The sequence below is a fragment of the Impatiens glandulifera genome, chromosome 1, assembly GCF_907164915.1.
Source record: "Impatiens glandulifera chromosome 1, dImpGla2.1, whole genome shotgun sequence".
Taxonomy (NCBI): Eukaryota; Viridiplantae; Streptophyta; class Magnoliopsida; order Ericales; family Balsaminaceae; genus Impatiens; species Impatiens glandulifera.
This window is the reverse complement of record NC_061862.1, coordinates 64,789,468-64,814,227: the sequence shown is the minus strand read 5'-3', so window position 1 is coordinate 64,814,227 and position 24,760 is coordinate 64,789,468. Positions and strand designations below refer to the sequence as shown.

The 24,760-nt window shown below is 28.8% G+C and overlaps 1 long non-coding RNA gene and 2 other non-coding genes across 11 annotated transcripts; 2 read left to right on the top strand and 1 right to left on the bottom strand.

Annotated features, from left to right (window-relative positions):
• Positions 1–2,979: 2,979 nt before the first annotated feature.
• On the top strand, positions 2,980–3,077 carry LOC124923097. Its single transcript, XR_007098116.1, has one exon. It is a non-coding gene; the product is annotated as a small nucleolar RNA Z103 (small nucleolar RNA).
• A 54-nt stretch (positions 3,078–3,131) lies between these two features.
• LOC124923088 lies at positions 3,132–3,231 on the top strand. Its single transcript, XR_007098108.1, has one exon. It is a non-coding gene; the product is annotated as a small nucleolar RNA Z103 (small nucleolar RNA).
• A 6,238-nt stretch (positions 3,232–9,469) lies between these two features.
• LOC124921462 lies at positions 9,470–13,102 on the bottom strand. 9 transcript variants are annotated; one of them, XR_007097669.1, is made up of 11 exons: positions 13,044–13,102; positions 12,824–12,954; positions 11,915–12,062; positions 11,449–11,590; positions 11,215–11,316; positions 10,709–10,887; positions 10,598–10,629; positions 10,446–10,504; positions 10,223–10,351; positions 9,836–9,905; positions 9,470–9,705 (listed from the first exon to the last, which is right to left on the bottom strand). It is a non-coding gene; the product is annotated as an uncharacterized LOC124921462 (long non-coding RNA). The 9 variants fall into 9 exon arrangements; XR_007097668.1 differs by having other exon boundaries at positions 10,598–10,887; XR_007097670.1 differs by having other exon boundaries at positions 10,223–10,629; positions 10,709–10,736; positions 10,874–10,887.
• Positions 13,103–24,760: the final 11,658 nt, after the last annotated feature.

The window sequence follows — 24,760 nt, the reverse complement described above, 5'->3', positions numbered from 1 at the left end:
TGTGTGGTTACAATACATGATTAAATACATAATATAATGATCAATAAATATACATACATTAATCAATGCGACCTTTGATATACTCAAGTAAAGTAACTACAGATAAATTAACTCGGTTAATTTCTGTTGTTGATACCGATGAAGAGTTTTGTTGTTTAACACCCTAAACCAAAAAACAAGAGGTTGTAATAGTTTATCGTAGGTCTATATGGATGAAACACATTGCACATTTTAGCCGAATTCAACAATTTCACCAAATTTGAGCTATTAGACATATAAGAACTCCAATTGCATATTTCTCAAAGCTTTATGATCAATCCATAATGGTATTGGTACCAATAAGCATATCCATTTATGTTATTAATGGGAAACACAGTCATCTGGAATGTTCTTTAGGCATCTATTCCAGACCTAAAACATGGCATAAGTAACACAACATTTAGACCTCATTTATGTCTTCCGATGATACTACAAGTCTACAAGAGATAGTAATTATCATTAGAAACTCAAATAAAAACTAAATGCATATAGAATGTTGTTCTACAAGCTGAAAAAACGGATATAGAGAGAGGAAAAAACGAATATAGAGAGAGGAATGAAGAAAACTCACAACTCCAGTTGGGGAGTAGGTGGTGATGGTGAATTTGTGGTCACCCGGTAGTCCTTGGAGCAAATATAAAAACATTGAACAATTTTATTCCACCAAAGAACTCTTAGAGTTAGAGCACACTAAAAATGCATGCAAATATATATAGACAAAGAAAGAGATGACATTTGACTTTATTTCCAATTTCATAGTAGAGATCAGGATCCTTGCCCATGATAGTTAGCCAACACAATCATCGATTCGTGAGGTTCAGATTTTGAAATTGGTTCGTCATCTTTTTCATACTTTGTGTAAAATAAAGTTAAAATAGTGAAATCATAATAACATAAACAACTTTTCTACTATCCTTTTTTGTCAAATTTTTAATACAATTAAAATTTGTCAAGTTTTGGGAATGAGATAAATTGTATTTTGTAAGCACAAATTTGATTTAGATAGTCTAAATTGAATCTTAAATAAATCAATATTTTATCATAAATTTTAATATTTAAACCAATAATCAAAATAATAAATTAACTTTTATACTTTTTAAATTGTTTTTCATTATACATTTATCTTTTTTATTCACATAATCTTTCATTTTCTAAAGGGTGCAACTTGATAACATTTCGACTTTGGACTCTAAGTTGGGGCGAACTAGGCAGTCTACAAGAGATAATTATGTTAAATCATTTAACCAATTAGATTAGATTAGCTTTATTAATTGAAATTGAAAATTATTATATGTTTTCAGTATAACATACAAATTAAAATAAAAAATAAAAATTCGACTAGGGCCCCAAACTTCGGGGTCGGCCCTGCATGTTAAGTAGAGTCGTACACAGATGTAAACCCTCCGTGTAAAAAAGATATTTATAATTCTAACCACTAAGTTAAATTACACCGATAAAATAACTCAATTCTTAATAAAGTACACTAAACAAGTTCATAATAAGTCCTTAGGAAACAAAATATAATTTTCAAATGATCAAGTTAATTTGTGATATTATAATTTATATCTTTTATGGCCTTCTATGTGTGCCTTTTGAGGTTGAAGCTATATTTCTGTAATGTGTCTGAATGATGGTTAAATAGTCATTTATCAGGCACTCTTAATTTTGAATTTTGATGTGTCTATCCAAGTTCACATATTTGCAAACCTCTATTGTTTGTCACATATATATATATATATGATCTTAAGATATTAAAATCACTCTTATTTTTTACCACATCTGGTATCATTAACTTGTATTTAATTATAATCTATATAAATGTATTAGCTTATCATATTATATTATAATGTTATTTAAATAAATTTACAACACAAAAATTCAATTTTTACTTAAAATGTCTTAAGTTAAAGTGAATTCCATAACTAAACTGTGATCTCTAATTTTCAACATTAAAATAAATAAAATTATAACATCAAAACTTATTTTGTATCTGAATTAATGGATTGTTTAATTTGATTTATTTGAATTTAATTCAAAATAAATCTCCAACATATTATTAATTACTTATTTCATTACCTCATTTATTCAAATATTATATATATATATATATATTATATTAAGTGTTATTTTATTTAAATAAATCACCTTCTTTTATATCTATTTGATTCTTTTCTTTTTCTTTTTCAAAAAATCAAAATAGCAAAAACTTATAACTTTTGAGTATTAAGCACAAATTTTAGCATCATGAATAAGTTTTTTAAATGTTAAAGTTTCTATTAAATAGATTTTGCATAAACGAGTACAAATAATGCAAGCTTAAATATTAGTTAAGCAATGTTTATTTGGTGAGCTCTTATCATGTTGTTTTTATTGAAGATGTGTTATGCTCTTCAATCTTCATTAGTCCTCCAAGACAATGTCATAACCTAAAATTGGGCTTTCTTTTGGGATGACTGTCTTTTGTAAATATTTTTTTATAAAGTCAGTTTTCAAGTTTAGAACACTAATTATCAATTTCTTTTAATGCATAGCATGACTTATTTGGGTCCTCTCAAATCCAGGAATTTTGTCTCTAACAACCTGCTGGACTTCTTACAAGTCCATATATTAACTTATGGGCTTGTAAGAGGGATTTTTCAACGACATATTTATCCTTAATTCAAAACATCACAATTTGTCTATAAAATGATTTATAAAATTTTAACCACTCTATTTTTTTAAAAAAATTGTATTTTTTGTGTGGGCTAAAATAGACATATTCTTCAGATAATATTTTATTTTGTAATTAATCGTTATTATTATGGAAGTTGATTTGGTCTGCTGTCAGAAGCCTGAGAAAAACTAAAGTAAAGGCCCATTATATTCTCAATGATTATTCAATTTTTCGTAACGTTTTTTTATTTCAATCCGCCTAATGATTAAACTGTTCTGATTTCTTTGATGGATGTGATGATGTTTTTCCCATATGATCGAAACTGAAATTATCCAGCGTCGTTCTCATTTATTTGAGAAACCAAGCCAGGATTCTACCGATCCATGTATGAAGTTTTTTTCATTTAATGTATCTGGCTAGATATAGAGATTGATTTGAAATGGATGTGATGATTTTTTCCCAGATAATCGAAAGTGAAATTATCGAGCGCGATACTCATTTATTTTTGAGAAATCCATGCCAGGAATCTTCTGATCCATCCTCTATCAATGAAAATATTCTAGAAAGAATTATGCTTAGTTTTCAATATTTATTTTTGTCAATCTAACCTACTTGAATTGTTTTTATTTTTATTATTGTTTACTTTTCTCTTTAAAGTCTTTACTTCGATCATTGATGATGTTAATTTTAAAAATAAAATCGTTCGATTCTCCTAAGACAAACCATATCGATAATCATGGAGACTTGAACCGAAGAGCATGTAAGAGTATATATATATATTTACTTAGAGTTTGAGAATTGGCTCTAATAGAGTCTCTTCCTTAATCAAATTTAGCAACTTTTTTATTCTAAATAATTGCATTCTTAAATCACTATTTTAAGAAATTGAACAGAAATTCAGGAAACCCTTTTTCTTGATAATAAAAAATAAAGTTATGTTAATTGTTCATACATTGAATATTTTATTTCTTTAAACTTGCTGAGATATTCTCATTTATGAAGTCGGTCCGAAAAAGACATGTTAGGTATCTATTATCCAAATGTCCAGGTATGTTTGCACTCAAACATGTGAAAAATACTAATGTTGAGAATACAAGATGCATGTCCATTTATTTTATTAAAATTATGTTTGCTTGCCATCTAATTAAATCAAACTTCATTGTTCCTTGTTTTGATATTTTGAAAGTGGGTTCTGAATTTGAGCTTTATCATGTTTAAATTAATAGATAACTTAACAGCTACAAAATGCTCTGTAATGAGATTCAGCCACATGAAAGATTGTAGAAATAGTTAGTAGTTGGAATTCTTTAATAGTGTTAGAAGTAGTTAGTAGTAGATTCAACCAATATGTAATACTAGTTATAATATGATTAGAGTAATAGATAGGCAAATATGATCAATCTTTTCAGATTTCTTCCTAATGGAATGAGCTCAGCTCCTCCTTGACTATTAACGATCTTGTTTAGTTTGTGACATCTTAGACCGGAAATTATAATGATATCTTAGTTGGTTAGTTTGTGTCCTCTTAAAATATAAATGTTAAGTAACTTAGTGTGTTTACATATAATGATAGATTCAAAATTTATATTTAACAATTTTAATCTTATATTTTAAAATTAACAGCTCCTAGTTTTGACCTATAAACCACAAATTATTTTAATAAAATGAGTCATACATTATTGTGCGATACGCCATAACCTAGTAATAAATATTATTATTATTAGTATATATATCCCAAAAATATGATTTTATCAAATTAATTCTTTTTGTTTTTATCAAATTTAGTGTTTTTTTTATTTAGATTGATTTAATATTTCAATGTACACAAAGTTCATAATTTCCTTAGTATGTAATATTATAAATCAGTTTAACACTTCATCGTATACAAATTGAAAATACCAATATATTAATCAAACAAAATTGGGCTTACAACATGATTAGAATTGAAAATTGATTTCCTGTAGTGATTTTGGATATCCTTAGGAGTAAGATTACAAAATTTTAAAGTAAGAAACTTATGTTTGAATAACAAAGACTCATTTAGCGTTTTTTCTTAGAAAATTGAAATTTGGAGTTTTAGGAAGTCTTGGATGGGTGACTTTGTAGTTATTCTTTTGTTGAAATTGCTGATTATATTGAACTCACATTCGTGTGTTGACACAACAATTTTTAGAGCTAGAATCATACCGATATTAAGGGTGAAAAACACATTCTATGGAATTAAGAAAGTCTCCCACGTCTTGGACTATGTCTTCATGAAGAACGCAAAGGCTGTTGCAGAACACAAAGAACATATCGATAAGCAGAAGGAAATTGCCTTGGGTTGGACCTCCCACCACACTGGTTTTCTCGGTCGAAAACCAAGTTATGGGCCTGGGCCAGCGCTTGAACGCTCAGTCGTTGACCTGGCCCGGTGGTCCTTCCTATACTTTTGCCCATGAATTAAATGTTTAAACTATAGTTCACACTTGAATCAACCAATAAAAGATGAAGCTGATTTTCAACGTGATTTATCTTGGTTTAAATTATTTGAAAGTCTTGGTTTGAATTATTTGAAATTTGTATGAATGAAGCCATTTTCATTTTTAGTAGGTGATAGGTTACTACTCTTTCTAACCTTCGTTTGTATCCCTTAACAAAAGTAAAAGTATGGTTATCTGACCTTTAAGAATGAAGTGCAACAAATTTGAGAGTGGATTGTATTTTTTTTCTTCTTTTACAAATTGAACAAGTATAGTTTGTTTTTCTTATATTAAGTATTTTTTTTTATTTAGAATGAGAACTTTGTTTTCTTTAGTTATATGTTTGTAAATAAATTGATTTTTAATTTATAAAATTTATTGATTTTTTAGTATAGTTTTTTTATGTTGGTTATTTAATATAGTTTTATTGAATTATTATAAATAATATTGTTAAAAAAATTATTTAAAATTTTAATTAATTGAATTATTATATTTTTTAATTTATAAGAATAAAGTAAGAATATTATAAACTTTGTGGTTGTGATTTTTTAAATAATCTCAACTTAATCCTTGTCATTTCACTTTTCCTTCTCAATTACATTACCCAATTAAATAATTAAAATATTATTTATTTTATTAAATTTTTTTTTATCAAATATATTATTATTGTTTAAATTTTTTACCAAACATTTTTTTAAAATTTATACCAAACAAAATATTGAAATAATTCACAAATTATTTCAATAACCATGTACTGAACAATAATAATTATTTTAGTTGATAATCATTATTTTAGTCGATAAATTGAATTATTGGTGGTGTGATGTTAAACATGATAAAATGAATGATTAGTTTAGTTTTAATAAAAATCAAAAAAGTTAAACCAACTCTAATTTATGATTTATATGTGTATTTGTCATGAATATAAAATGAGGATAAATAAATGATTTTTTAATTTTATGAAAGACTAAATTAAAAATATCAAAACCAAATATATATATATATATATATAATAATTATATATATAATAATAATGTTTATTTTGAATTTTTTATTTGTCGATAACGATGGTTAATTTGAATATATATGTAAGAATAAATGGATACTTGGGTCGGATCGTGGGTTGACCCGTCCATAAATTTGAAATGGTTTAAAATAAAATTAAAAATGTTATAGATATATTTCGAACTTACAACCTAACAAAAACAAGTAAAACCTTTTTAACCAAGTAAATTAATAAGACTTTATATTTAAAATTCGACACAAAATTTTATTAACGCACACCATTCCTAACAATATAAGTTTAATTTTATAACTAACTAATTTATATATATTAGGTGAATTCTCGTGCGATATATACGAACAAATATATAAGGAAAATAATTTAAAAAAAAACTTAACAAAATTTAAAATTTCTATAAAATAAATTGAATCACACTATATAATATATCCAATAGTTTTTTTAAAAAAACTAATCAAATATAATAAACATAAATTTTGACCTTAAGGAAATTTTGTTATATAAAAAATAACATAGTAGTTCCATTTTTTATTTAGAACATTTCACATGAATGAAAAAAATTTATAATCATTTAGATCTTATTACATCAATTTTCTCTATATTGTGTTTGACATGAATTTTATAATACCTAGCTTGTTAATTATCCAAGCATAGTTGGTGAAATACTGACGTAGGGCTCTTCGTTCTTTAGCTCAGAAATGAGACGGATATTCTCCATACACGATGTAGTTTTGAAGAATATTGAATCATGGTTTGGTGGGCACTTGAACGGAGGCTACAACTCTAACTTCGAAATCAGATTTCTATTTCTAACAGATCTTTAGAAGTTTGACCTTAATTCTAACAGGAATTTAGATCATAGTTGTTAGCATAGCTAAAGCATCGACAAATCGATTTTTGCTTCTTGGTGCGTGTATAAAAGACATGTGATCGAACTTGTCGATAAAACGGAGTAGGCAAGTGTGATATGGTTTGAGTTTTTCCCCTCGTACTTGCCATGTTCCGTTCACCTAAGATATAACCAGGTTAAAGTCGCCAACTACGTCTAGTTTAGTTGCTCATGTTTCGTATGCAATTTTGAGACCTGAGAGACATGCTTCATACTCAGCCTCATTGTTGATTACAGAATACTCTAACTTAATAGAGATGGGATTGTAGGTTCCCTTGGGATCTATCAAGAGAATTCCAATTTCATATCAATGTTTAGACGAAGCTCCATCAAACATTATCTTCCATGTGTTTGAAGAGATATACATTATGGAGTCATTAGGAAAGTCGAGTTCGAAAGAAGGCTCGACCGTGATAGGTTGATCTGTTATGAAGTCTGTAATAATGCTTCCTTTAACAGATTTCTGAGTCGTATATGTGATGTCGTATTCGGATATCATCATTATCCATTTAACAAGTCTTGACGACAACAGCGTTCGCTAATATAGATAATGGATTGGATCGAGCCGGGATACCAGCTTGATTGGGTGGGTTTGCATATAATGTCTTAGTCTTTTGGTGACCAATTCAAGTGCTCAACACACTTTCTTGGGTGTCGAATAGTTCAATTCATACACAGTCATTCTCTTTCTTAAGTAATAGACGGCGATCTCGAGTTTGACCTCGTTTTCTTGAGCCAACAAGCTGCCCATGGCTGAACCTGTTACCGTGAGATAGAGAATTAAAGGAACACTAGACCTTAGAGGCATAAGGACCGGTGGCAACTTTATATAGTCTTTAATTTTTTCAAAAGCTTGTTAACAAGTGTCATTTCATTGGAATTTTTTTATCATTTTTCAGCAGCTTGAAAAGAGGATCACAAGTGAGAGCCAGTTTACTGATGAACCGACTGATGGACTAGATCTTGTCGAGGAAGCCTCAGACTTCTCTCTCATTTTAAGGCGCAGACGTAGCCGTAATGGCCTCAATTTTGGAGGGATCGATTTATATTCCGCGTTGGGTGATGAGAAATCCTAGCATCTTACCAACGGTCTCCAAAAGCACACTTCTTCAAGTTTAACCGAAGCCATATTTTTGAATTATTTGCAAGAATTTTTCTAAGTTGGGAATATGACCATGTCGATCCTTAGACTTCACGATCATGTCATCAATATAGACTTCCGCCTCTTTATGCATAATGTCGTGCAAAATCATCGTTACTTCTCATTGATAGGTGGCCTCGACATTTTTGAGACGGAAGGGAATGGCCCTGAAATATAACGTGCATACCTCTGTGATGAAATTGGTTTTCTCTTTGTCTTTTTCAGCGATCAGGATTTGATTATGTCCTGAAAATCCATCTATGAAAGACAAGAGTTGATTGTTAGCAACATGATCGACCAAAATGTCGATGTGGGGCAAAGAAAAGCTATCCTTAGGGCTGGCTTTGTTTAGATCGCGGTAGTCTACACACACACGTATCCTTCTATCCTTTTTCAAGACGGGAACCATATTGTCTATCCATATGGGGTAGCCCACAGTTTTGAGGAAATTTGCTTCCAATTGTTTATGGACTTCTTTCTTAACCTTGGCAACAACCTCAGTTTTCATCCGTCTTAAACTTTGTTGAATGTGCTTGGCCTTTAGATAAAGAGGAATCTGATGTCGAACGATAGTAGGATCCACTCAGGACATGTCCTTGTAAGACCAGGCGAACATTTCTTTGTTGTTCTTTAGCAATTCTACCATCTCGTGACGTTCGTCATCATTCAAGTTGTGTCCAATCAACACGATTTGAGGATCGTCTTGAGTATTGAGGTTTATCTAGATTGTCGTCTCAGCTGCAGAAACAATTTCGTCCTCGTGTTCCAAAAAGTTTTTCATTTCAAAATTAAATTTAGACTAGAATGAAACATCATTATCATCTAAACACTACAACAAAAAAGACCTACAGCGACGCTTAAAAAGATATCTACCAACCCTTAAAAGCGTCGCTAAAAATATTACCGACGTTTATTCATGCGTCGCCAAAAGCAGGGTGGGCGCAAGTTTTTACCACGCTTATTTAAGCGTCGGTACAAGCGTTGCCGAAAGTCAGAAGTTTTAACAACGCTTAAAAAGCGTTGGTAATGAATTTCAAACGTCGCCAAAAGTATATATTTTAATTTTAAACTATTTTTCAGTTTTACTTTTGTTTTAGATGTTATTTTAATTTATTTTATAAATTAAATAAAAACACCAAAATTAGCAAAGCTTATATTCAAGGACCCGTTAACCAAACTAAGGAACTATTCATACTTTATTAAATAGAAATAGGGAATAACCAAATTAAAGTAACTATTCATACTTTGTTAAATAGAAATAGGAAATATTACAAAAACTTTACTGTACTTAGTTCTTTATGCTTACTACAACTTGTCACAAGTTTCCCTTTCTTTTCGGCCTCTGTAATTTATAATTCCAGCGCATGAGCATTTGCATTGAATAGAACCGGATCAATAAAATGCATTTTATTGGCCATATCTCGCTTCAACACAGAGAGGCTTCTCTGATAGGCTTCCACTTCTTGCTGTCTACTAAATGAGCTTTCACTTCCCCAGCTCCTTGATTTAATCAATAATAAAATTCAGTAAAATCAATGAATGCCCAACCTCTTTGTTTGAATCTTTGCCACTTTTTCTATACTTACTGGAATGAAAGCGTCGAAAGGTGAAAAATAAAAGACTGGAATACCTGGGTTGCATTTTTATCTTTAGACTTTAACCTGAATGCTTGAGACATTTCCAGCAAACCAAATTGTTTTCTACAAAAACAAATATAATAATTCAACCAAAACATTTCAAATATAATAAAAAAAGACTTAAATAATTAAATTAATTTAAGAATATTAGTATGTTAACTTACCACTCATGTTCTATTTGCTTAATAAAATACATTAATTTCAAGTAATTAGCTCCAATGAGAGAGAAGTTCTTAAAGTTTACTACTTAGTACTTTTTATCCTTTGACAATTTGAATATGGACAATCTTTACACTTGAGCACACACTAAAAAATTTCTCTACTAGAATAATATCACACATAATAAGGATGCAGAGTTATGTTCTAAGACTCTAATTTACCAATTTTGTCAGAAACTTCCCGCTCTTGTTCACCTTTACTTCTTTTTTTCAGAGTGTGGAACAGAATCTAACACCAATTGCCAAAAGGATCAATACTACTGACTTCAATACCAGAAATACCACAGTTTCCTGCTCATTTCATTCAAATTTTTTTAAATCATAAAAGATAGTTTTTGGAAATAATCTGTTTTTTCTTATGAAATATTGACAAGCCTGGGATTACCTGTGTAGATGTCATCATGTTTGGGTTCTGAAAGAGAATAGCTTGATTCAAGTTTTTGACTTGGTAACCAACCAACATTTGGAGAAGCTATTAGAAAACTAACCCAAATAAATGAATTAATATATTTATATCAAGTTTTAAGAATTCATTACTTTTGCTATGGCAATGAAGTGGACTACCATCTCTGCAATGAAATCAAAAATCTTTCAAGAACTTTAAGTTGAATCACTAAAAATAACTTCTAAGATAGGTAAGTATCTCACTTGAGGCACTAACGAAGACTAGAAGATCCTGTAAACCACACGAAAATGCAGCACAAGAAAATGCAGCAAGTCACTCTCAAAGATTAAGGATGAAAGCTGACCTACGAAAATGCAGCACAAGAAAATGCAGCAAGTCACTCTCAAAGATTAAGGATGAAAGCTGACCTGATTCTGTCATTCTGAAAGAAAAAAAAACTGCTTGAGATATTTCAAAATGTTCCCATTTGGAACTACTAATTGTTTTGTATCTTAAAACAAAAATATTTTTTTCCAAAATTTTACCAAGATAACTTTCAGACCAGTAAATGAAACTAGAAGGTACAAGAAGCAAAATGAACTGAAACCAGAAGGTACAAGAAGCAAAGTCAACACAACACTTGTAGGTTTCATTGCTGATATGTAATTATATTCTCCAATTTTATGGTTAATCTTATCTTGCATCTCCGTCTAAGATAAATAAACACTAAATAAACAACATAACCCAAGCAATCAAGTTACAGGCTTACCTGGATTACATAATCTTATTTGTCTTATTTAGAGAACCTTTTGAGAATCCCAAGAAGAAAATGAGTAAAATAACCCATCTAGTAAACCAAAAGAGATCCAACCTGTAAGATGATAAATTAAATATTTATATCTCTAATGTTCTTTTTTACTCGGATAACCTAACTTTTAATAATATACATGAAACTTTTTATATTATTTAAAAATAATAAAGGAAGAAGGTAGTGGATATTCACCAATGGAATCAACTGTTGGGAGCAAAGTCTGCAGAACTTAATGGACCAACATTCTTTTGCTAGAGAATTGTTCCATTGTATGCATCAATTTCCAGTACAAGAGCCTTTGAATAGAAAATAATGTACAAACAATCGTTGTTTCCTGGAGTAACGATGAATGATTTTTCAAATGAGCTTAAATCCTGAAACTATTTGAAATATACATGAAACTTTTTATATTATGAAAAAAAAGGGAATTGATTTGGGTCATTAATCCCACAAAGTTAGACTCACCATTCCGTTCTTTCTACTTAAATAAACAACTAAGAAGTATCACCATAACATCTTACCAAGTCATTTGCACTAAATAAATACATTACTTGAGAAATCCAATAAAAACAAACAATATTTGAAGTCAGCTTTTGGGAAACCTGCAAACTTAGTAATACAGATGAAACAAATTAATGGGAAAAACTCAGAAACATACCTATAAAAGGAGCAACTTCCACAACCCGCAGATCAAGGCAAGCCCTAATGGACAACATTGTGCACATTTGATTCCATACCTAGGCCGAGTTCTAAAGAATGTCGTTAGAATGACATTTTGTTGCTTCACATTCAATCGAAATGTTGTCCTAAATTAAGAAGACATCTCTCAATTCTTTATTTCTAATTTGACTTAATCATTGTTTCAAATTAATGATCAAATTATATAGGAAAGATTCAATACATACTAATAAAAGATAATTCATTTCAGAGAATTTAGGTTAACATCTTAAAGGTTATAATGACATAGTATTATTCAAAATTCGAGCTACAATCTACATTCTACAAAATATAGTTCCTAAAATCGGTTTCAAAGTCATACTTTCCAGATTGTACACTTTGATTACTTTGAAAATAGTGTTGGATCAAAAGTTTAGAATATGTCTGACTCATGATTTGGTTCAGCATCATTCTGGTGCAGTTTTAAACCTACACTAATGACCTTAAAAATGCACTAATTTGGCTTACTAGTTTAGGTATCTTTCTTTAGTCTATTCAAGCCATATCTATTTCAGAATGAATTATATAATATAAACAGCTTGTTAACATTAACTAAAAAGGAAGATATTAGGATCACTTTATCAAATTCAAGCCTTCTAAAATGAAATAAGAGATTAGTTTCAGCTCACATAATCATCAAGGTCTGATTCTCAATTTTAACTAGAGAAAAACGAAAGTCCCTATGGTCATTCCACTATATCAGTATTATAAGAAAATCATTAAAGGAGAGGACTCGCCTCAAGTAAAAAAGCGAATCCAGGCATGAAACAAATAGGCACAATTAAATAAACTCATCCAGATCTAAGAGAAAACAAGCAGATGAAGGAACTATGATATACAAAAACCTTACCATCTATATCTTTATCGAAAAGATTGAAGGCTTCCTTGAATTCGGAAATCTGATCATTGGTGAGCTGATCTGCCATTTGAACTGAATTTGGAGAGGGAGAGAGCGAGAACAATAGTGGGGAAGAAGAGAGTCTGAAATGAACAACGATTTTTTTCTTAACCTAACAAAAAAAAATTAGGTTCCCATTTGAAACAATAGTGGGAAAGAAGAGAGTTCTGACCTTCTGGTCATCGATGAGCTGCTGCTCTGCCAAGTTTGGAATATGTTCCCATTTGAAACTATAGTTAGGTTTGAAAATGAACAGTCAGTAGTCTCATTAATTAGGTTAGATAAATAGTGTTATTGGGCTTTCTTTTATTTTATATTGATTTCTAATAAAAAAATAAATGGTATTGGGCTTTTTTATATACTGATTACTAATAAAAACATAAATTTAATTAGTGTTGGGCTTTTCAATATATACTAAATCCTAATTTAAAAAAAATATATATAAGTTAAAATTTTATTTTTAAATATAATATAATGTTTAATTTATATTATTTTTTACTTTTATTTAATTAAATTTAAATAATAATTCAATAAAACACATATGGTAATAAAAAATAAATAATACTGTAAATGTTTAAAAAAATTATGTTATATAGAAAATAATAATTAAATTTTAATGTTAATAAAATTTTAAGTCAAATTTAATTTTAAAAAATAAAATATTTGTAAAGTTTAAAAATAAAACATAAAAAATATTAAAATTTAGAATAGTTAAATTATAAGTTTTTTTATAAAAAAAAATAAAATAAAGGTGATAGTATATGTATAAGGGTTGGTAAAAGTTTTTTTCTTTTAATTTTTACCCACGCTTAATATGCGTTGGCATATAAGGGTTGCTGAAAGTATGTTTTGTTGTAGTGAAAATATATTCAAAAATATACCCTGGAGTTTTATTGGATGCTTTATTACAAAAAGCAGAACACATCTCATCAGGATTGTCATTACATACTTCTTTATTTATTACAACATCAGACACTATTTCAAAGTCCGAAAGGGGTGTGATGTTGTTATCAACACTCAGGTTGATTACATGAGCTTTATTAGTTGCTGGTAGATTTGTGAAGTTTATCTTACAAGAGTCTTTATCAACATCCAAGTCCTCCTCTATTAGAGAAAGATTTCTAACCAACTTTTCAATAGTTTCATACCAATAAGCAGTCAATTTCCTAATCATATTAAGGAACGAATTAGGATAAAAAACAATCTAAAAAGATTTTGAAACCTGGAGAGCGGGTTTATAAAACTTGGTTGAATAAAGGCTTAGAAAAATCGAAACACAATGTGGTTTCACCTTCTCTCTCAAACTGTCCATTTAGGGTTGGAGGAATATGTATATATTGTTTAAAAATGTTACCTTTTCTAGATTCTCACCCACTGTTGGATTATAACCGACACCGAAGTTGTTTGAGTTGTAAAAATACAAAGGAAAATAAGTCATGCTAATAACATTCAGCCTTAGACCCATTCTTGGGAAATATCCCATTTTATGCATGAAACGTATGGAGATGACACTGTAGGGAGAAAAGTCAAGAGTGGAAGAAGAACCATGACCTTGCCTAAATATAAGACATATATCGAATCCACTTAACTCAATCTCTGAGTTAGTGGAGTGAGTTGAACCAACAATAACTGTGACGTATTTCTCACCTTCTATGGTGACGAGTTTGTCGTTATCTATGAAATATATTTTTTGATGTAGGGTGGAGGCAAAAGCTTTAGCCTGATACAACCAAGGTCTTCCCAAGATTAGGTTGTATGATGATCACATGTTGATTACGTAGAATTTTACCTTAAAAGGTGTATCAGCTACGTAAATTGTTGTTCGGAAGCTACCCATAATCTTTCGACGAGAATTATCAAAGCCATAGACGCATAGGTCTGAGGGAAGAACTTTATTAGCAGAAATGCCGATTTTTTGGAGAGTCTTCTAGAGACATATGTTCAATGTTGAACCATTGTCGATCAGAGTCATATGAATGACTTTATCAGTCATCTTTACAGAAATGTAAAGAGCCTTAATATGAGGTTCATTGGGAACAGGTAGGTCCTTGTCTACTAGCCTGGCTCAATTCATTCATAACAGTCTGCCCGTGTTCGATAGAATACATCAAAATTTCCTAGATAGAAAAGTTTGCATTCATCTTCTTAAGCTGAGCAAGGAGACTATCTCTAGTGTTTAGAGCTATAGGCTCGTTTTTCCTTCTTGGGTCATTAGATTGTCCAGGAAGATTAACCACAAGGGTTGTTTTCATGAAACTAGGTTAGAAGTTGGCTCCACTCCAGGTTGTTAAGACTTCTCGTTGCACTAGTTTCAGAGCGCTCAAAGTGGGTTTTTCAATAATCCACCAATTTTGAGGTACTGTTGGTGGAGGTGGAGCTCGTCGATCCTCCTTTTTGGGCCATGAGTTGACCATATTAACCTCTAGAGGGTTAATAGGTTCGTCCCCAAAAATCATATTGATATGATGATCGGGCAACATATTGCTCGTGATCTTGAGTTTATGAATGATCTTTTGATCAATCAGGTTTTGATATTGAAGATTAAAGGCACTGCAATTATTAGTTGAGTGACCCTTCATTTGATGATATGCACATCATGCCCCTTCAAATTTTCCAAGGAACTTTATACCCTTTCGTGGAGCTAAGGGCTTGATGAGGTTCCTCGACTGAAGAAGGGTAAGAGCTTGACTTAGAGTCATACCCAGATTATTAAAAGTTCTAAGAGGTCTTGGGTAGGCATGGTAGGGTACCCATATACCCGATACTCGTGGGTACCCGATGATCAGGTCCGGGTATTTTAAATCGAGTTAGGGTTATGACCGGGGACGAAGAGTGAAAAATGGTACCTGGTCGGATTCGAGGTTAGGGATGAGAATGTTGGAAACTCAAACTCGATACCCGATACCCGAATATATTAATATATATATTGATAAAATTTAAATGATTTTTCAAATTCCACATCATAAGTCATAATCATCACTAAATAAATATATTAATTATTTTATCATTACCTAGGCATCACCACGTTAACATTATTTCATTTATTTATAATAAGTGTTTCCCTCTCTAAGTAAAACTTCTTAATCTTCAAATTCCTCATTCTTCACTTTTTATTTTTCATCTTCATTCAATCTTCTTCAACTTCTATCTTCAATTTTCTCTCTAATTTTTGTTCAACTTCAAGTCTCCAATAACAAAAAAGTTGGTATTCTTTTCACCTCTACAACATAACTATGCAAGTAAGTAATGTATTCATTTGTGTTTTTAAAATTTCAATATTACTTGTGTTAATGTTATTTAATAAGGTTAGGTGTTCTTCAACTTTTACTATCTTATGCTTATTTAATTTATTAACTTAATCTTCAATCTTTATTTTGTAGTTTCTTCTTCCGTTTTAATAGCATTACAACAACACAAGTAGGTAAGTAATATTTTCATTATATATAGACTTTTTATTTAATGAATGCAATTAATTGATTGCTAGACTTTTTCCTATTATATATTCATAGGCATAACTATACATGCGGCAAGAGATTTAGACATACTTTCATGGATTTTCACAAACTAGGGTTGTAATAGAATATTAATATTATCAAATATTTTTTTTTTGAAATAATATATATATTTTAATAAAGTGATACAATAAATAATTTTTTTTAAAGACAAAAATAAAGGGTCAGAGTTTTTTAAGACACTTAATTTTTTTAAAGAGTTTTTTAAATTATAATTCATTATTAATTTAAAATCACTTTTATAAATTAATAAACTAATTAGAAATATATTTAATATTTTACCATGTTTAACTATATTTAGGGAATAAAAGTTTAATATATTATTTATTTATTAATTTTATAAATATTAATATATAATATATAAGTTTATTAGTTAAAGAATCATTTAAATGTTGATTGTTGTGTATTGATTTTCTTGGTAGTGATTTACATGTTTTCAAGAATTGTATTTAAAAAAGGATATTTTTTGAGAAAATAGATTTGATGGGTTTTAAAGTTTTTGTGTTTAATTAAGAATGATATATTATCAGTTTTAAATTTATTTGTATTTTCGTTGTATTGGTGAATTTATATTATGTAGTATGGATGAATTCTGGATGATTATCTGTCTATTGGATATAATATTTATTAATAGTTTTAGGTTAATTATATTTTGTTGTAAAATATTATATTTAATTTATATAATTTTAGTTTAAATGTGTTAATTAAAATATAATTTTTTAATATTTAATATTAGGTAATGGATTATTACCCGTCGAGAATTGGGTACCTGACGAATCGGGAATGAGGATTTAAATAGAAATACTCGTCGGGGTCGGGTAGTAAATTTAAAATCGGGTTCGAGATTGGGTACTTTACTACCTGACGGGTAGGGTAGCCCGTACCCGTTGCCATCCTTAGTCTTGGGACCCTCGGTATTGGTGACTTAGATATCGTCGAGATATTGGTTTTAGCCAACACCGGTTTGCTTGAACCGGGCTTAGGAGGGGCCGGTGCTTTCCAAGCAGCTACGACCTAGTGGATCTCGGCTTTGTCCTTCCTCTGAGGTCGAGGAGGAGCAACATATGTCTTCACGGTTTTACCCTCTTTTCTTTCCTTATTAAAGACTTCATTAAGGTTATTGCCCGTTTTGAGGAGCTTCTTCATGTTTTTGAAAGTTTTAAGGGTGAAACCAACAAAATATCGGCCGTTAACATTATCTAGAATCATGTCGATTTGTCTTTGCTCGTTAGGCATATAATCAATCTATTCAGCAACAACTTTCCATCTTTCGATGGAGACCGCGAATTTCTCGTTTTCGTCTTGTTTCACATTCATGAGCTTCTTCTCAGGCCATTCAAATTTGAGATGCATGTTAAAACGTTCTATAAAGGGTGACGCGAGTTCCTAAATAATTTGAAGATAAACTATCTTTTTTTGATGATACCAACGCAGGGTCGCACCATCTAAATATTGGAGAAATAGACGAAGGACTATTGGCTTTCCTAGATATAAAAGTATCATAGGCATGTTTTATTGTAATTTATTTTTATCAATAAATCAAATTTTCATAATATTATATCAAATAAAATTATTTAAATAACAATTACTATTGCATTCATTTTCTTGCATTACTGTCATTGTCGGTCTATCAAGAGGGTTATTTTCTAAAGCAAACTCATCCTAATAATTAATACTAGTCTATTCAGATTCAAGATGGTCTTTTTTTAATGTAAATTATTTTATAATAGAAGATGATCTATTATTCCTTTTCAATCAGGATGGTCTTTTTTAATGTAAATTATTTTATAATAGAAGATGATTTATTATTTCTTTTCAAATAATTGTGATTTAATTTTTATGAAAGAGAAATAATTGATAAAAGGAATGGCTTGGCTAGCTGAAAACATATAACTCATAATCAAAACCATTTTAAATATATCATATATAAGATGTTTATATAACTTTTTAATCTAATAAAATTTAGTAAAAAATATAAATATAAATTATATATTCAAACATATAACTTTTGAATATATATATATATATAAATTAATTATTTTTCAATCTAATAAAATTTAGTAAAAAATATAAATATAAATTATAAAAAGGTAGACTATCATAAACTGTCAAATAACTTTTATAAAATAATTCATCATCCCGTATAAAGGATTATTTGTTTTTTTGTTAAGTTTATATTAAGTATATAAAAAATAAATATAAAATTAATAAACTTTATTCTTTATGCTTTTTATAATTTATTTATTATATTAAGTTATTAACATCTTATGTATATTAAATTATAAAAAAATATTTATTATAAATATTAAATTTATATTATTTTATAATTATAATTTTGTAATTAACTAACTTTGATTAATCTATAAATTTTAATAATGAATATAAATATATTTATAAATAAAATATATTTTTTAAAAATTAATGTGATGTCACAAAGTTAAAAATAGAAAAACATAATTTAATTTAATTAATTTAAATAAGGTGACCACGAGAAATATATCAAACACCCAACAAATTAGTGTTATTTAGGCTTATTAAATAAAATGGGTTTGTGTTGGGTAATAATTATATATATTTCTATGAAAATTTAACATTTTTTTAATTTCTAAGATAAGTAAAAGAAATTATGGACTTAGTTATTCAATGAAAAATGTATAATAGAATTAAATTTTCTTCTTATTTTGATTATAATTTATTTTTATTAATAAATTAATTTTTCATAATTTTATATCAAATAAAATTATTTAAATAATAATTAATTTTCCATCCATCAAAATAATTTAATACTAGTCTATCAAGACTCAAGAAGGTATTTTTCAATGCAAATTATTTTCTTATAAAAAATGATTTATTATTTCTTTTCAAATAATTGTAATTTAATTTTATGAATGAGAATTATAAATAAAATTATTTGAAAATATTATTTTCTCTAAATTTAGATAAACCATAATTAAAATCATTTTGAACATATCATATATGAGAGGTTTATATAATTTTTTAATCAAAAACACTATTTGAATTAAATTATATTTGAAAATTGTAAATATATATATATATATATATATATATATATATATATATATATATATATGAATTAATTATTTATTAACATAATAAAATTTAGTTTAAAAAAATACAAATCATAAGAAGCTCCCTTATCATAAACGGAGGAATAACTTTTATGAAACTATCCATCTTCCATATATATATATATTAGGAAAAAGATTATTTGTTCTTTTTAAAATTTATATTTCATATAAAAAAATAAATATAAAAAGTTTAATAAAATCCATTCTTTATTCTTTTCTCTTTCTTTGTATTTTCAAAATTATGGTTGACTTTTAACTATCATGTTTTATTTTTATTCAGCATTTTTAAATTTTTTTATATTAAGTTAATTAACATTTTATAATTTATGTATATTAAATTATGGAAAAAATATTTATTCTAAATATTAAATTTATATTATTTTATAATTATGAGTTTTTAATTAACTAACTTTGATTAATCTATAAATTTTAATAATGATTATAAATATATTTATAAACAAAATGTATTTAAAAGAAATTAATGTGATTGTCACAAATTTAAAAATAGAATAAAGATAATTTAATAATAATAAATTTAAATAAAGTGATCATGAGAAAATATATCAGAGAAGTCAACAAATTAGTGTTATTTAAGCTTATTAAATAAAAATTGTTGTGTTTGGTTATAATTATATATATTTCAATGCATGTTTAATATTTTTTAATATTTTTTTAACTCTTACAATAAATAAAATAATTATGGTCTTATTTATTCATGAAGAGATGTATAATAGAATTTTTTTCTTATAATTTATTTTTATCAATAAATCAATTTTTTATAATTTTATATCAAATAAAATTATTTAAATAACAATTATTCTTCCAGTATTTTTCTTAAATCTTTGTCACTATCGGTCTAGCAAGAGGGTCTCCTATTTTCTTATAAAAGGTGATTTATTATTCCTTTTTAAATAATTGTGATTTAATTTTATGAATGAAAATTTATTGATAAAACTATTCGAAAATACTTTTTTTTTCTATAAACTTAGATAACACATAATAAAAACTATTTTAAATATATCATATATAAGAGGATTATATAATTTTTTAATCAAAAACATTGTAAATATATATATATATATATATTTGTTTATATATATATATATATATAAATTAATTTGTTGAGAAAAATTAAAACAGAAAAAATAAAGTTAATCAAGAAAAAATAATTTAATTAACTTTAAAAGAATACAAACAACTTTTATGGTTTGGAACATAATTTTGATTATGTAGTTATAATAAGACTGAGTTGTCTATTTGTTTTGTGCAGGCACAAATCTAAAAGACTGCTACTTCAGACGCGGTCTGAAGCAGGCTATCCTAAGACGTCTTACGTAGTTAGACGAGGACGTCTAACTCTTTTAGACGCTGTCTAAAGGGATACGTAGTTAGGCGAGGACATATAACTCCTTTAGACGCAGTTTAAAGGGAAACGTAGTTAGATGAGGTCGTTTAACTCCTTTAGACGATGTCTAAAGAGAAGCGTAGTTAGACGATGATGTCTAACTCCTTTAGACGTCTAAAGGGAAGCGTAGTTAGACGAGGATGTCTAACTCCTTTAGACGCGGTCTAAAGGGAAGCGTAGTTAGACGAGAACGTCTAACTCGTTTAGACGCTTTCTAAAGGGATGCGTAGTTAGACGAGGACGTCTAACTTCTTTAGACGCGGTCTAAAGGGAAACGTAGTTAGACGAGGTCGTCTAACTCCTTTAGACGCGGTCTAAAGGGAAGCGTAGTTAAACGCGGTCTAAAGGGAATCGTAGTTAGACGAGGTCATCTAACTCCTTTAAACGCGGTATAAAGGAAAGCGTAGTTAGACGAAGACGTCTAACTCCTTTAGACGCGGTCTAAAGGGAAGCATAGTTAGACAAGGTCATCTAACTCCTTTAGACGCAGTCTAAAAGAAAACGTTTAATGCCTTGCTTTAGTAGCCGTTTGAAGATAGCATCCGTTTAACCACGTTCTCTCTATTGTCTGATGCTCCTATCTTCAGCAGTTTGACATGCTAGTTAATTCTATCAAAAGAATGAATGTCACGTACGTGGATACCTCTCAAATATATTCCCAGTACAAGACAAGATCAGAGGATATTCAGCGCACTACCTGTTTCGGTACGGCCACGATCCAAATACTCAGAGTTTGTTGTACTCTCGTACTATAGGAGGCCGTCTACAAAGAATATTCGACCGTTGTTATACTTCAACTATCGAACGACTGCACTGACTGGCCGACTGAAAACTGTTCCTACAACAGCTGGTCTAAAAACATTTACTGTCTTTCTGCTTCACATAATTCTCTCAAACAAATTCTCTTACTGCCTAGCTGTGATTATATTGTAATATTGTCTTTCTTTGAGAAACCTCAGTATTGTAAGTTGAACAGAGGTTGTTATGTTCAAAAGAGAGTTAACTAGTTCAGTGAGTTGTATCTGATTAAAAGTCTTAGTGGATATCCTTCTGGTTGTGGAAAAAGGGGTGACGTGAGAGTTTTATCTCCGAACATCCATAAAATTCTCTGTGTTCTTTACTTTTTTCCATTTGCATTCAGTTGTCTAAAGTTTCAAATCCAACAAACAGTTCCGCACTTGAATATGTTTTAAAAGTTTGTGAAGATTTGCGTAGAATAAAAACAAATACTAATCCCTCACAAGATTATTATCGAATCATTTATCGTAAGTTGTTCACAATAGTCAGACCTCTCTATGGTCAGCACCGATCCTAACATAATTATTTATTGACTTAATGAAATTGAGTAAAAAACTAAAAATAAAAATTATAATAAAGTCCACTCTCATACGATAAAATAACTTTTATGAAATAATCCATCATCCCTATATATATATATTTTAGGAAAAATGATTATTTATTCTTTTTAAAAGTTTATATTACATATATAAAAAAATAAAAATAAAAATATTAATAAACTCTATTCTTTATACTTTTCTTTTTCTCTATCATCTTTCAGAATTAAGGTTGATTTTTAAGTATCAAGCTTTACTTTATTCAGCATTTTTTATAAAATATTTTTTTTTATTATATTAAGTTAATTAACATTTTATGTACATTAAATTTTCACAAAAAATTATTTATTATAAATATTAAATTTATATTATTTTTTAATTAACTAACTTTGATTAATCTATAAATTTTTATAATGATTATAAATAAAATAAATTTAAAAAATTAATGTGTTGTCACAAAGTTAAAAATAGAATAAATATAATTTAATATAATTAATTTAAATAAAGTGAGTACCAAGAAAATATATCAAACAAGCCAACAAATTAGTGTTATTTAGGCTTATTAAATAAAAGTGTAACTCCTAAAAGCTTAACATTTTATTTTGTGTAACTCCTAATATAAATAAAAAAAAAAATTATGGTCTTAGTTATTCAATGAGATATGTATAATAGAATAATTTTTTCTTCTATTTTTATTATAATTTATTTTATCAATAGATCAATTTTTCATAATTTTATATCAAATAAAATTATTTAAATAACAGTTGTGCTTCCCTTCATTTTATTCAATATTTGTCCCTATTGGAGTTATCATTTTCCAATGTAAACTCAGTCGTAATAATTAATACTACTATCAAGACTAAGGAAAGTATTTTTTAATTCAAATTATTTTCTTATAAAATATGATTTACTATTCCTTTTCAAATGATAGTGATTTAATATTATGAATGAGAAATTATTGATAAAACTATTTAAAAATGTTTTTTTATCTAAATTTAGATAACCCATAATAATACAATTTTAAATATATATAAAAGATTTTTTATAATTTTTTAATCAAAAACATTATTCAAATTAAATAATTAATTATTTATCAACTTAACGAAATTTAGTAAAAAGATATATATAAACAACCGGTTGAATAACTTTTATCATCATTCCCATATATATATTTTTTTAAAGGATTATTTATTCTTTTTAAAAGTTTATATTTTATATATATAAAATTAAAATAAAAATAAAAATTTAATATTTCGTTATGCTTATCTCTTTCTCTCTCCTGTCTTTCAAAATTAGGGTGGACTTTTATATGGGGGAAATTTGATTAAACACATGGTAATTTGTTAATTTTATTGCGCTCGTGGTGATTTTATTTTTTTTAACGATTTTGCTCTTGTGACTTAGCGTTTCGCGAAGTGACGATATGTGAAATGTCCAGATTACCCTTACTATTTAATATAATCTCCGTACTTTTTTTTCATTTCTTTTCTTCTCATTCTCTCTCTTCCCGCTCTTCTCCTCCTTCTCTCTAAACTCCGGCGGCGGCGGCGAACTCGTCGGAGATCTCGGCGGCGACGGTTCGTTCGAAATCCACTATGAGCTCCACGACGAGCACGAGCACTATTCCAATAGGTATGTGTATTTTAAGCATGTTTTATTGATGTTCGGTTTCTGAGATTGATTAGGGCTTTCTTCCCGTTTCGCTAAGTGCCTAGCGATTCGCGAAGGCCTTCCCGTTTCGCTAAGTGCCTGACGATTCGCGAAGGCATTCCCGTTTCGCGAATGCCTTTCCGTTTCGCTAATTTCCTAGCGATTCGCGAAGTATTAATTATCCGTCTCTAAATCAAATCATGTTTTTTTATTGCAGCTGAAGTTTTCGTTTTCTATAATGGAGAGTGGAAACTTGATGCTGATGGAATACTGTATTTTGATGCATCTTCAATCAAAACATTTGATCTACCCCAAAGTACTCGTTATGCTGAATTACTTGATATACTCTACGATAGACTTAATGTGCAGATATCAACATACGATTTAATGCTCCAAGTGAAGTATGATATTCCGAATATCAGAAATCCAAAACCTGTTTTTATTGATAATGATGGGGACACGATTGATTTTGGGTCGAACAGTGTCACCATTGTGTGTATCTGTAGTGGAGAAGTCAGCATTTACTAAAGAAAAGATACCACTACTTACATACCCAACTCAAGAAAGTATACTACCACCACAACTTACTCAAAAATTTATACCACCTGTTGTACCCTCGGAATTCTTTGTTGAAAGTCAAAATGAAGCCGGAGAAAGCTCTTTGCCTCACATCCCACTTACTCAGGACTTGCATGTTAATAGTGGTGAAAAAGCATCAATACCTATACAACCAAGTGCAAGAAGATCATCATTGGGTACACCAACTAGTGCAAGAAAGGCATCAATGGGTACACCATCTAGTGCAAGACGATCTTCAATGGGTACACCATCGACAGACCCGATAGACACATCACCGCCAGACCCCACATTTGCGATGACATTAACTAGTGAAACCGTAT